We start from the raw sequence: 12,844 nt of genomic DNA on the forward strand, positions 1-12,844 counted from the left end.
TTTGTCATTTTGTTCTTGTATTTTCTTCCAAAATTCTTCTAGGGTTTTTTCTGTGTCTTCTTTGGTCTGTCTCTCAATTCTTTGAAGATACCTAAATATCATTCTTTTTAATTACTTATCAGAGAGTTCCAATGCTGCTTTTTCTTCAGGGATGTGTTCTGGGTCTATATCCTGCTCCCTTGTTTCTACCACTTTATCTTGCTTCTTTGTGTGGACTGTGATGGTCTGTTGTCTCCGAAACATTGTGGCATTGTTGTATTAAGATCTCTGTTAACTGTTTGTGAAGAGCATCCAAGGGTGATTCAGGCTCTTCTTGGTGGTTTTTTATCATTGACCCATTGGTGGAGAAGGAGGTGGTGGCTCTCGGTCAGTAAGTGAAGTCACAGGAGGTGTGGGTGTAGTTGTTTCTTATGGGGACTGTTGCTGTCTCCCACTCAATTAGACAAAAATTACAACTGAATAACCACCAAAAAACTAAAAGCACATGGACAAAAAGTACACCATGTATTCACACAGGAACAGTAACCGAAAAAAAGAAAAAAAGGAAAAAGAAGATGAAAAAAACAAGAAAACCTGCAATATCTGGGGATAGGACAATAAGAGAAAAAAGGCAGAGAAGGAGAATAATGAAGAAAAAAATGGGAAAAATGCAAAAGGAATAACAAGGAAGAGGGTTAACTACAAGAAAAAAAAAAAAGAAAAAAAAATTGCAACCATGAACAGGGAAAAGAAAAAGGTTGAAAACTAGGACCTAGGAGGGGAAGAATAAAGAATAATAATAAAAAGGACAAATGTATTATTAATAATAATAGTTTCAAAACAGACAAAAATAAGCAAACTGAAAACCGGAAAAAAGAAAGAGAAGAAAAGAAAAAGAAAAAAATCGGGGGAGATTAGGGCAGGGCACCCAGGCTCTGCCTGAGCACACAGACTAGGTTGGAGTTCCTAGTCCCAGAAGGTGGGTGGGAGTGTGGGATGGCTGCATCTCTGTTCACCAAGGGGTGTGGGGTGTAAGAGTAACAAGGGGAATGTCGCATCTTTTCAGTTGTCCAGGTCGGGAGTGTCCTTGGGGTTACTGGCAAGCAGAACCTGTTCTTAAGCCCCTGGAATCTTGGAGAGTGCTGTCTCTTTAAATATTCAAAATTGTCAAGCCGCTTGTAACCATTCAAAATGGCAGCATCCTCCGGTCAGGCAAAAGTCCACAGCTTGGCCCGCCTTTCTCTTCGCTGGTGCTTTGCGTTTTATTCCCCAGCCACCAGAGCAGTCTGCATGCAGTCCCTGGCTAATAGGGCTGATTTTGAGGTTAATTCTTAGGTCCTGCCACCACTTGGCACTCTCCAAGCTGTCTGTGCTGTGCTGTAAGGCTTGCTCAGGATCGCTGCCAGACCGCAGGTCCATATGTCTCCTTTTTTGGTATTTTCATGCAAATTCTTCTGCTAGTTGAGGTTTAGTCCACTTCTATATCCTTCCCTTCAAGGCTCAGGGGTCCAGGATTATCTTCTGTGTCTGTGTTAATTAGTTCCCCTTTTCTTTGTTGAAGAGGGTCTACGCAGTCTTTCTCCCTATTCCGCCATCTTACCAGGAGTCCTGAATTTTTTTTAAAGTCAATTTTCTTTGTAATTCCAAGTTTCTCAATTTATATCAGCACACTTCTGTTACTCTTGTTACTTACAGATATTGTTGATACATTTCTATTTCTGCTAATTTTATGAATCATTCACGTTAACATGGAAATTCTATTAAATAAATGCCTCCCCTGGTTACATATGACTTTTGTATTTCAGAGACTTTAAGAATTTTTTTCATTAATTACAAGCTAAAACACATTAAAAGACATTATACAAGCATTGTGAACAGATGTGATCAAAGAGGAAGGCTGGACATGGAGCAAGAGTTTTCTGCTTATTAAGTAGAAAGTAAGTGAAAATTTGTGTTTAAAATGTTTGAGTCTTTATAGTAGAAAAATGTGCAGTCTCAAGATAAAAATAATATCTAAGCTTATGCTTTTTCTTTTTCTTTTTTTTTATACTGAAAGATTCTTTCTATGCTCTTGAAGAACAAGGACTATTGTCTGATTATTTCAACAGGCAAATCCATCCACTCTTGGATTATTGTCAATCAAAACATTTTTCTAGGATCCAGACTAAATGTATCCTTTTTTTTTGGACATCTCAATACTCTTAATAAATATTATTAATTTGCTTTCCTCTTCCACTTTTATTACTTTCAGATATTTATCTATGGGGAAAAATATAGTGTGAAGTGAGGATGGCATTTTTGTGTTTTGCCCAGAGTAATTTGGAACTTTTTCCTTTCATGCTTTTAAATGTATAGGTTTTGCTAAGATGTAAGCTCCAGTCACGTCACTGAAGAAAATAGCTTTTTAGCTGATGGAAAATTTATTCTTATTAGATATTTTATAAGATGTATGTTGCTGGAATAGTTAATTGTAATATTTTTGTGTCAGAAGACTCACGATATTAACCAAAATTAAGTAGATTTTCAAATAGAATTTGTAATGTAAAAATTATAATAATTTTTAGGCTGCTTAAGGTTGGGCAATCCTACTTCTGTAGTGATATTGCCTCGGAAACCCAAGGAGGGGTCGCTATGAGTTGGGGCTGACTCGAAGGCAAACAACAACAACAACAACAAATATGCCTTTTAAAAATAGATTCAAGTAAGTGGTTCTGACTTGCATAAATACATTTTGCTTGTTTTATGTCTGCAAAATTCCTAGTTATTTGATTTTGAACTAGAACTTTGAGGGTACTCATCCTTTCTGTCCTGAGTAGGTAGATATCTGAGTTGAGCTGGTTCAAAGAGAGGGAAAGAAAATCTCAGTTCTTCTGTGTAGAGTTTTAATTTCTTTTATTATAAGGGATTGTGTAAAATATTATAAAACCCTCTGCTTTCTTTAGTACTTCTCAGATGTTAGGGACGAAAACTAAAGGAAGCATCTCCTTGTGCGCCACCTTTAATTTAGTAGTAATTAATCTTTCAGTGAAAGTACATCTGGAGGAGAATTTCCTCATTTGCAATTGAGGAGTTTCCAGGGAGGAGGGCAGTGTCATGGGAAGGTTCCCAGCGCAAGGTAGTAACCTTGTTTAAGGCTGTGCTATTCTTACTCTTACGTACGCTTTCCTTCTTAGGTCACCCACACAAGTATGAAAATGGAAGAGAGACATGGGCAGAAGGGTGATACACAAGGAAAATGATTCCACAACAACATTTGTCTTGTAAATTTAACCTGCAGCTATCTCTGTTCTTAAAAAACAGTGTGGTAACATGTACTTTTATAGAGTTAGTCAGTAATACTAGTGACTTTTGCATGCTGACTTAGTTTTCCTCTGTGGTGTGTGGTACTAAACCAGAGTAAAATGATAAATTTAAAGTATTTTATTTCTATTTTAATCAATCTCTGAAGTGGAAGTATGTAAATTAAAGTATGTAAATAGCCAATCACTTAGTTTGTATCTCTGTGGTAATTCCATGTTCTGCTAATATGGTAATAAACTAGAACACTGAGTAGATTGTTTTATAACTATGAAATAAGTGAGTGCCTTTCTCATAGTCTTAATTGTAAGGAAAATTAGAAAAAAAAAACTTTTAAACATCTTGAAATTAAGTTGGTTTTCTATAGATATTTATAGATATCATATTTTATGTAAAGGAGATGACTATAGTCTATTCAGGTCCAGAAAACTGAGGAATGGTTAAAAAATACTCTCTTCTAAGATAATTCATAATCCTACACTCATTGAAGAATTATAAGGACCTTTCCAGTCAGCAGCCTTAACCCTATTTTCTCTTATAATTGAATTACATTTCTTTCTTTAAATGGTCAGCAGGAAAAATACATGCAGTGATACAGAAAGACTTATAAATGTGCATATATCCATCTGTACAGGTGCATGTAGAGCATGAAAGAAAAGGTGAATTCACATAAATCAGGAGTACATAGTTCACTTATTGATGCTGCTCCAAGTTCCTCTATATATCATGCTGGGGCATTTCCTAGGGGACTTAATAAGAGTGGGACTCCGACAACCAAGCGTCGAGTGGGCCACCATTGTTAGTCTGCAGAAATGTGGAATGCCACGGAGCTGTAGCTTTACCCAGAAAGCAGTGCAGTTCTAGTCATTTAGAGAAGCTGTGCAATTTGACAGGAAAGATGATGCCTAGAACTGTGCTTGCTGCTCTGTGGTACTGACCAAATTACTTTGTTCTTATCCTTGTCTTTAAATTCAGGCTTGGAGTGACAGAAGTGCAGTGAGGACTAACCAACAGAAGTGCTGCACGATATACATGAAGCATTCAATTCTTAGAGATAGTTCTACATGACATACTTTTCTTCAGTGTTCTGAATAACAGATATTTGGATTTTGGTGACCCATTTATGAAACATTTGAAAAAAATGGGCATTGTTTAGATTTCTCTCAGAACCCAGACTTCTCTCTCCCTCTGTCTCTGTCTCTGACTCTCACTCTCACTCTCTCTGTCTCTTTTTCCCTTTCCATGCTCCACTCCTCTGCATTTGGCACAAAGTTAAATGTTTGACTGCTAACTCACTGAGCTGCACTGCAGGAGAAAGACCTGGCAATCTACTTCCTCAAACATTACAGACAAGAAAACCTTATGGGGCAGTTCCACTCTGTCGCATGGGGTCTCTATGAGTTGAACCTGACTAGATGGTATCCAACAAAACAATAACAACTGAGAACTTAACTTTTTTTCTCGACTGCAGTGTTCACATTAAAATAAAATTACATATTTTGTATATAGGGATGAATGTTCCTTAAGTGGATTTTCATTTTGGTGGCATGATTTTGGGTAACATAGTAGGTGGACAATACTTTTGAGGTTTGGTAACTTTTACCATATTGGAACCATGTATTCCATACAATTTTGCAATGAAGATAGCTTTATTAATTTTTAAAAATTAAATACACATTTTTTTAAAAAATCACAAAAGTACAAAAAAGTAAAAAGAAGATTTATTTTCAATTTTCAAATAGGAATTTAACCTAAAAGTACACACTATAACTTGATTTGGAATACTAAAATGAGAGAACTGGAAGGCACCTTAGTGATAACCTAGACCAATATCTTCCATTTCTTAAGAAAATGAGGTTTGTCCTAGGCAGATTTGCCTAAGTCATACAAGAGAGGTCTGTCCAAAAACTGTTTTTTCCCCCCTTATGATAATAATTCCTTTTTCTTAGTATAAAGTCAGTTTATGATCATTGTAGAAAATTTGGAAAATACTGATAAAACACAGTACTTACAATCCTATCATCTAGGTGGAGAATCCACTGATAATATTTTAATATATTTCCTTTTTGTCTTTTTGTCGATATCCATATACATGTATTTTTACCATATTGGAACCATATAGTCAGTGTGTTTTGCAATGAAGATAGCTTTATTAATTTGCTAAAAATTAAATACACATATTATAAAAAAAAATCCTAAAAATACAAAAAAGTGAAAAAAAAATCAGTTGAAATGTTACCATCCAGAGATAATCATTGGCCAAATATTAATATAATCATGAGATATGTTTACTGAAAATGCTGAGTTAAAAATACTAATAACATTATTCCAGGTCTTTTTCTCTATATAGATACTCAAAAGACTTATGTATTTATTGATGTTTTTCACTCAAATAACATGATGTGGACTTATTTCTATGTCAGTAAATACAGGTCTATTTACACTACAATTTTTACTATCATATTCAATTGGATAGATAAGCCTCTAATTGATTAAAAAAAGTTTTTTTTTTCTGTGTGTAATCCTTATTTATTATCACTTTTCCTCCTATAAATAGCATTTCAATAAATGCCCTTTTAGCTAAATTTTTGTATGCATGTGTGACTAGTTTCTTCCAAGTTTCTAGAAGTGGTGTTGCTGGATCAAAGCTAGTACTTATTTATACATGCATGAGAGAGTTCATTTCCCTACAAATCTTGCTAACTTTGAATATTATAATTTAATGTATGTATTTATTTGAAAAGACATCTAATTTCTGTATCATTTTGTATTTCATTACTTTCTATTGGGTATCAACATTTCCCAAGTTCTTATTGGCCATTTAGTATTATTCTGTTGTGAATTGCCTGCTCATGTTATTCTGAATTTTCAATTCAGCTTTTCATCATTATGCATTAAATATGTTAACTCCTTTTTATCATACACATGGCATTTACTGGTAGTTTGCACTTTATCATTCAACTTTGTACACTTTTTTTTTTTTGAGTGCATAAAAGCTTTAAACTTTTAAGTGGTCAGTTATATTAATCTTTTACTTAATGATTTTGGCTGTTTTTAAAACTACACTTAGAAATCATTTCTTACCCAAATATCTATAGTTGTTAATTTATGTTTTATCCTAATATTTTTGTCATTTATTTAAAATTTTAAATTATTAATGTATTTGGAGTTAGTTTCCATGTATAATGTGAGATAAAATCCAACTTAATGTTTTCCAATACCATTTACTCTATTGACTGTCATATACTAAAATTCTCATTTGTGAATTTTATTTTTGTGTAGTTATATTTATAATTCTTTTTCTTTATGGCTTTCATCATTTGTGCCATACTTTATAAAAGCCTTCTACCTCAAAAATATATTTATGTGTGTGTATAAACACATGCATAAGATATTCATACAAACATATGTAAAATATTTATATATTTTTCTAGTACATTTCTGGCCATGCTGATGTGGCATGACTGAAAAAGAAGAAACAGCTGCAAACATCCATTAATAATTGGAACATGGAGTATATGAAGTATGAATCTAGGAAAATTGGAAGTTGTCAAAAATGAAATGGGATGCATGAATATCAATATTCTAAGCATTAGTGAGTTGAAATGGACCAGTTTTGGCCATTTTGAATCAGACAACCATATGATCTACTATGTGGGGAATGACAAATTGAAGAGGAATGGTGTGGCATTCATAATCATAAATAATGTTTCAAGATTTATCTTGAAGTACAATGCTGTCAGTGATAGGCTAAAATCCATATGCCTGCAAGGAAGATCAGTTAATACTCCTATTATACAAATTTACACACCAACCACCAAAACCAATGATGAGGAAATTGAAGATTTTTACCAACTTCTGCAGTTTGATGTTGACCAAATATGCAATCAAGATGTGTTGATTGTCACTGGTGATTGGAATGCAAAAGCTGGAAACAAGAATCACCAGTAGTTGGGAAAATATGGCCTTGGTGATAGAAACGATGCTAGAGATTGCATGATAGAATTTTGCATGACCACGGACTTATTCATTGCAAATATATATTTTCAACAACATAAATGGTGGCTATACATGTGGACTTCACCAGATGGAGTACACCGGAATCAGATTGACTACATCTGTGGCAAGAGGAGGTGGAGAAGCTCAAGATCTTCAGGCAAAACAAGGCCAAGAGCTGTGTGGAATAGACTATCAACTGTGCATACGCAAGTTCAAGTTAAAGCTGAAGACAATTAAAACAAGTCCATGAGAGCCAAAATATGACCTTCATTATATCCTCTCTGAATTTAGAGACCATCTAAAGAATAGATTTGATGCATTGAACACCAATGACTGAAAGCCAGAGGAATTGTGGGATGACATCAGAACATCATACATGAAAAAAGCAAAAGGTCATTAAAAAGACAAAAAAGGAAGAAAAGACCAAAATGGATATCAGAAGAGACTCTGAAACTTGCTCTTGAGTAAAGAGTAGCTAAAGCAAATGGAAGAAATGACAAGATAAAAAAGCTGAACAGAAGATTTCAAAAAGCAGCTCAAGAAGACAAAGTCAATTTTTATAATGAAATGTGCAAAGATCTAGAGTTAGAAAACCAACAGGGAAGAACACACTTGGTATTTCTCAAGCTGAAAGAACTGAAGAAAAAATTTAAGCCCAGAGTTGCAATATTGAAAGATTTATGGGCAATGTAGGGAGATCTGGTGGTGTAGTGCCTAAGGCATTTGACTGCTAAGCAGAAGGCTGATGGTTCAAACCCTCCAGCCACTCCTTGGAGGGAAGATTGGGCAATCTACTTCCATAGAGATACTGCCTTGAAAACCCAAGGAGGGATCAGTATGTGTTGGATCCGACTCAACAGCAGTGAGTTTTTTGGTTTTGTTTATGGTCAAAATATTGAATGATGCATGAAACATCAAAAGAAGATGGAAGGAATACACAGAGTCATTGTACCAAAAAGAGTTGGTCGATGTTCATCCATTTCAGGAGGTGCCATATGATCACGAACCAATGATATTGAAGGAAGAAGTGGAAACTGCACTGAAGGAATTGGGAAAGAAGAAGGCTTAAAGAATTGATGGGTAGATGCCATACAGGAAGCCCTCACCCGTCTGTGCCAAGAAACTTGGAAGACAGCTACCTGGCCAATTGACTGGAAGAGATCCATATTTCTACCCATTCCAAAGAGAGGTGATCCAACAGAATGTGGAAATTATCTAATAATATCATTAATATCACATGCAAGTAAAATCTTGCTGAAGATAATTCAAAATGGTTGCAGCAGTATATTGACAGAGAACTTCCAGAAATGCAAGCTGGATTCAGAACAGGACATGGAACGAGGGATATCATAGCTGATGTCAGATGGATCTTGGCTGAAAGCAAAGAATACCAGAAAGATGTTTACTTGTGTTTTGGTGACTATGCAAACACATTCAATTGTGTGGGTCATAACAAATTGTGGATAACATTGAGAAGAATGGGAATTCCAGAACACTTAATTGTGCTCATTAGTAACCTGTACATAGACCAGAAAGTTGTGTTTGAACAGAACAAGGGGATACTGCATGTTTTAAAATCAGAAAGGGAGTGTGTCAGCATTGTATCCTTTCACCATTTTTATTCAATCTGTATGCTGAGCAAATAATCCGAAAAGCTGGACTATGTGTAGAAGAATGTGGCATCAAGATTGGAGGAAGATTCATTAACAACTTCCAATATGCAGATGACACAACTTTGCTTGCTGAAAGAGAGGATGACTTGATGCACTTACTGATGAAGATTAAAGACTACAGTCTGCAGTATGGATTACATCTCAACATAAAGAAAATGAAAATCCTCACAGCTACACCAAAAAGCAGCATCATAATAAATGGAGAAAAGATTGTAGTTGTCAAAGGTTTCATATTACTTGGTTCCACAATCAACACCAATGGAAGGCCAAGAACTTACATCAGATGACATATTGCACTGGGCAAATCTGCTGCAAAAGACCTCTTTAAAGTGCCGTAGAGCAAAGATGTCTCTTAGAAGACTAAGGTGCACCTAACCCAAGCCATGGTATTTTCAGTCACCTCATATGCAGGTGAGAGCTGGACCATGAATAAGGAGGACTGAAGGAGAGTTGAAGGAGCTCTGGTGGTGTAATGCCTAAGGCTAACCAGAAGGTTTGCAGTTCAAACCCACCAAACACTCCATGGAAGGAAGACTGGGCAATCTACTTTTGAAAAGATTTACTGCCTCAGAAACCCAATGGGGGTCGTTATGAGTCAGAATAAACTCAATGGCAGTGAGTTTTGCTTCTTTTGGTTCTGGAAGAAGAGTTGATGCTTTTGAGTTGTGGTGTTGGCGAAGAATACTGAAAATACCATGCACTGCCAAAAGAACTAACAAATCTGTCCTGGATGAAGTGGAGCTAGAATGCTCCTTGGAAGCAATAATGGCCAGATTTCATCTCACCTACTTTGGTCATTTTGTCAAAAGGGATCATTCTTTGGAGAAGGATATCATGCATGGTAAAGTGGAGGGTCAACGAAAAAGAGGAAGGCCCTTAATAAGATGGATTGACAAAAGCGGCTGCAATGATGGGCTCAGATATAGCAAGGATTGTAAGCCTGGCACAGGACCAGGCAGTGTTTTGTTCTGTTGTACATGGCTTGCTGTGAGTTGGGGTTTACTCAACAGCACCTAACAACAACAATGGTAGTTGTAAGGAGCTCTGGTGGTATAGTGCCTAAGGCATTTGACTGCTAACTGAAAGGTTGGCAGTTCAAACCCATCAGCGGCTCTGTAGAAAGGAAGTGGGGCAATATACTTCTGTAAAGATTTACCACCTATAAAACCCAATGGGAGTCACTATGAGTTGCAATCAACTTGATGGCATTGTGCTTGTGCTTGTGCTTGGTAATTCTATTTTTAATTTTTTCAGGAACCACCACACTGTCATTTCACAACAGGTTGTACCACTTTGGATTTCCACCAGCAATGGATAAGGGTTCCAATTTCCCCACATCCTTGCCAACAATTGTCCATTTCTTTTCTTTTTCATCTTAGCCATCCTAGTGAAAGTGCAGTAGTATCTTATTTTGGTTTTGCTTTGCATCTCTCTAGTGGCTAATAACATTGAGTATCTTTTCATGTGTTTGGTGGCAATTTGAATGTCTTCTTTGGTGAAATGCCTATGCTTTTCCCACATTATGATTAGATTATCTGTCTTTTTATTGTTAAGTTATTGAAGTTTTACATATATTTTGGTTATTAGATTCTTATTGGATATATGGTTTCCAAAGGTATTTTCTTCTGTCGATAGCTTGTCTTTTCACTTTTTTTGGTAAAGTCTTTTGATGAATAAAAGTTTTTAATTTTTATGAGGCTTTGTACAGATTGTTAATTATTTCTTTAAAATCAATTATTGGAAGTGGAATTTCTAGGCTACAGAGTCTCATATATGTATTCTTTCAGAGGGCACAATACTCAATGCATATGTTTTTTTTTAATTGAGGTAAACTGTTGTTCCGTTTAGGGAGCTCTGGTGGCATAGTGATAAGGCACTTGACTGCTAACCAGAAGGTCAGCAGTTCAAACAAGATGACTTCAGGGGATAGTTTTGGTTGAAGGCTTAAAGAGTACCTCAGCACAATGGATTATAGATTCCTCCAGTCTCAGTGTCCAGTAAGTCTAGAGTTATCTCATTCTTTTTAATGACTGTGCATTGCTGTCATTAGGTGCCACTGAGTCAGCTCCAAATTGTAGTGACCTTATGTGTAACAGAATAAAATGTTGCCCTGTCCTATGCATCCTCATAATCATTGCCACTACAGTAAGACAAACTGAGAAACAGGGGTGGAAACAGCTGTGTAGAATTCTGTATTATGGATGAAACATGATTTATATAACCAACTCTTTTTTTTTTTTTTTTGTGAAGCCAAATATTTTCCCCAAAACCTAATCCTCCCACATTCTTCTCAAATTCTTCCTGTTGCTCAGGCCAAGAAGCATTTAGTTATCTTTCATCTTTCTTTTCAGCTCTTAACTGACATATATTTAGTTATTGCTTTATTGCCTATCTCCTTCTCACAGGTGTATAAGCTTCAAGTCAACAGGTCAAGGAATATTGAACTGTTGGTTAGTAATAAGAAGTGGTGACAGTGGAAAGGAAAACAGGTAAACTTGCTGAAAGAAAAAAGGTGTGTGTGTGTAGGGGGTAGGTAGTGGTTGTAACCCTGGCACCAACCTGAGACTGTCTTCTGACTGTAAACTGGTGGGAATTTCAGACCTTTATCCTTTAATCACCTTGTACTCCCTCCCATCTCTCCTCAAGTGTCCATCCCCCTGTAGTCTTTTACCCCTTATATATATTAAGTCACTAAGTGTTATTGGTTTCCTAAATATATCCTGGGAGTCCCTGGGTGGTGCAAATCATTGATGAGCTTGGCTACTAAACTGAATTTTTGGGGGGCTTGAGTCCCTCCAAAGGTCCTTGGAAGAAAGGCTTGGCTATCTATAAATACATGTCACTTAACATCTGTTTGGGCAATGTTTAACTGTATGTATGTCCTTGGACCCAGAAGGTTTTTTTTTTCCTTCTTTTTTTTTCTAAGGGAAAGCAGCTCTCCTTTTGTTTAATATTTCCCCCTAATGGTCTTAAGATCCCAGACCCAGACTCTTGCACCACAGGATCATGAGTGTGTTAATAGGTAGGTGTGGCTGAGAACATGGCTCTGGGTGCAAGCTCTCAGGCTTTGTCAGGCAGGTAGGTGGGTGGTGGTGTCTGGGGGTGCTCCTGCTACTCAGGCTAGTGGAATGGTGGGCAGGGCTGAACGGCTGGGCAGGGAGTGCTCAGCTCCATCACCACCTTCTTAGCCATCACTGCTACCACTGCCCATTCCTTTGGCCTCCTCCAGTAGCTCTAGCAGCAGCAGAAGCAATGAGGACAACTGGAAGCAGGCTCCCATAAGGTTTTAATATGGTGTTCGCACAATATCCAAATCATATAATGTTCTATTTCACAGACTGTATCATGGATGTTAAGTGACACATACCTGTACTTCTGAAAAATCAGCCATTGAAAACCCTTTGGAGTACAGCTCTACTCTGACACACATGGGGCCACCATGAATAGGAGTTGACACCTTGGTAATTGATTTTCTGGTGATTAAATATATCTTGAAGATCCCTATTTCTCTTTAATGTTATTACCATTACCCTTATAAAGCATTGCCCTATTCTAAGCTGAGGCTTGGTGGCTCAGTGATCAAGAACTTTGCTGCTAATCAAAAGGGCAGTGGTTTGATCCCACCCACTATTCTGTGGTAGAAAGATGTGACAGTCTGATTTACTGTCCATATGGAACAGTTCTACCTATTCTGTAGGGTTTCTATGAGTCGAATTTGACTCAAGGGCAGTGAGTTTGGGCTTTTGGGTTTTATTCTAAGCCATTATCAACATTCTCCAAGACTTCTTCCATCTATTTTGCTCCCAATTCTGCTCTCTCCTTCCATATTCTGCACTCAAGACTCAGAATGATCTTTTCACAATGTTGTTGTTGTTAAGTGCCGACGAGTCATTTCC

This window comes from Orycteropus afer, unplaced genomic scaffold (genome assembly GCF_000298275.1).
Source record: "Orycteropus afer afer isolate SDZICR_OR568_19922 unplaced genomic scaffold, OryAfe1.0 scaffold00109, whole genome shotgun sequence".
Taxonomy (NCBI): domain Eukaryota; kingdom Metazoa; phylum Chordata; class Mammalia; order Tubulidentata; family Orycteropodidae; genus Orycteropus; species Orycteropus afer.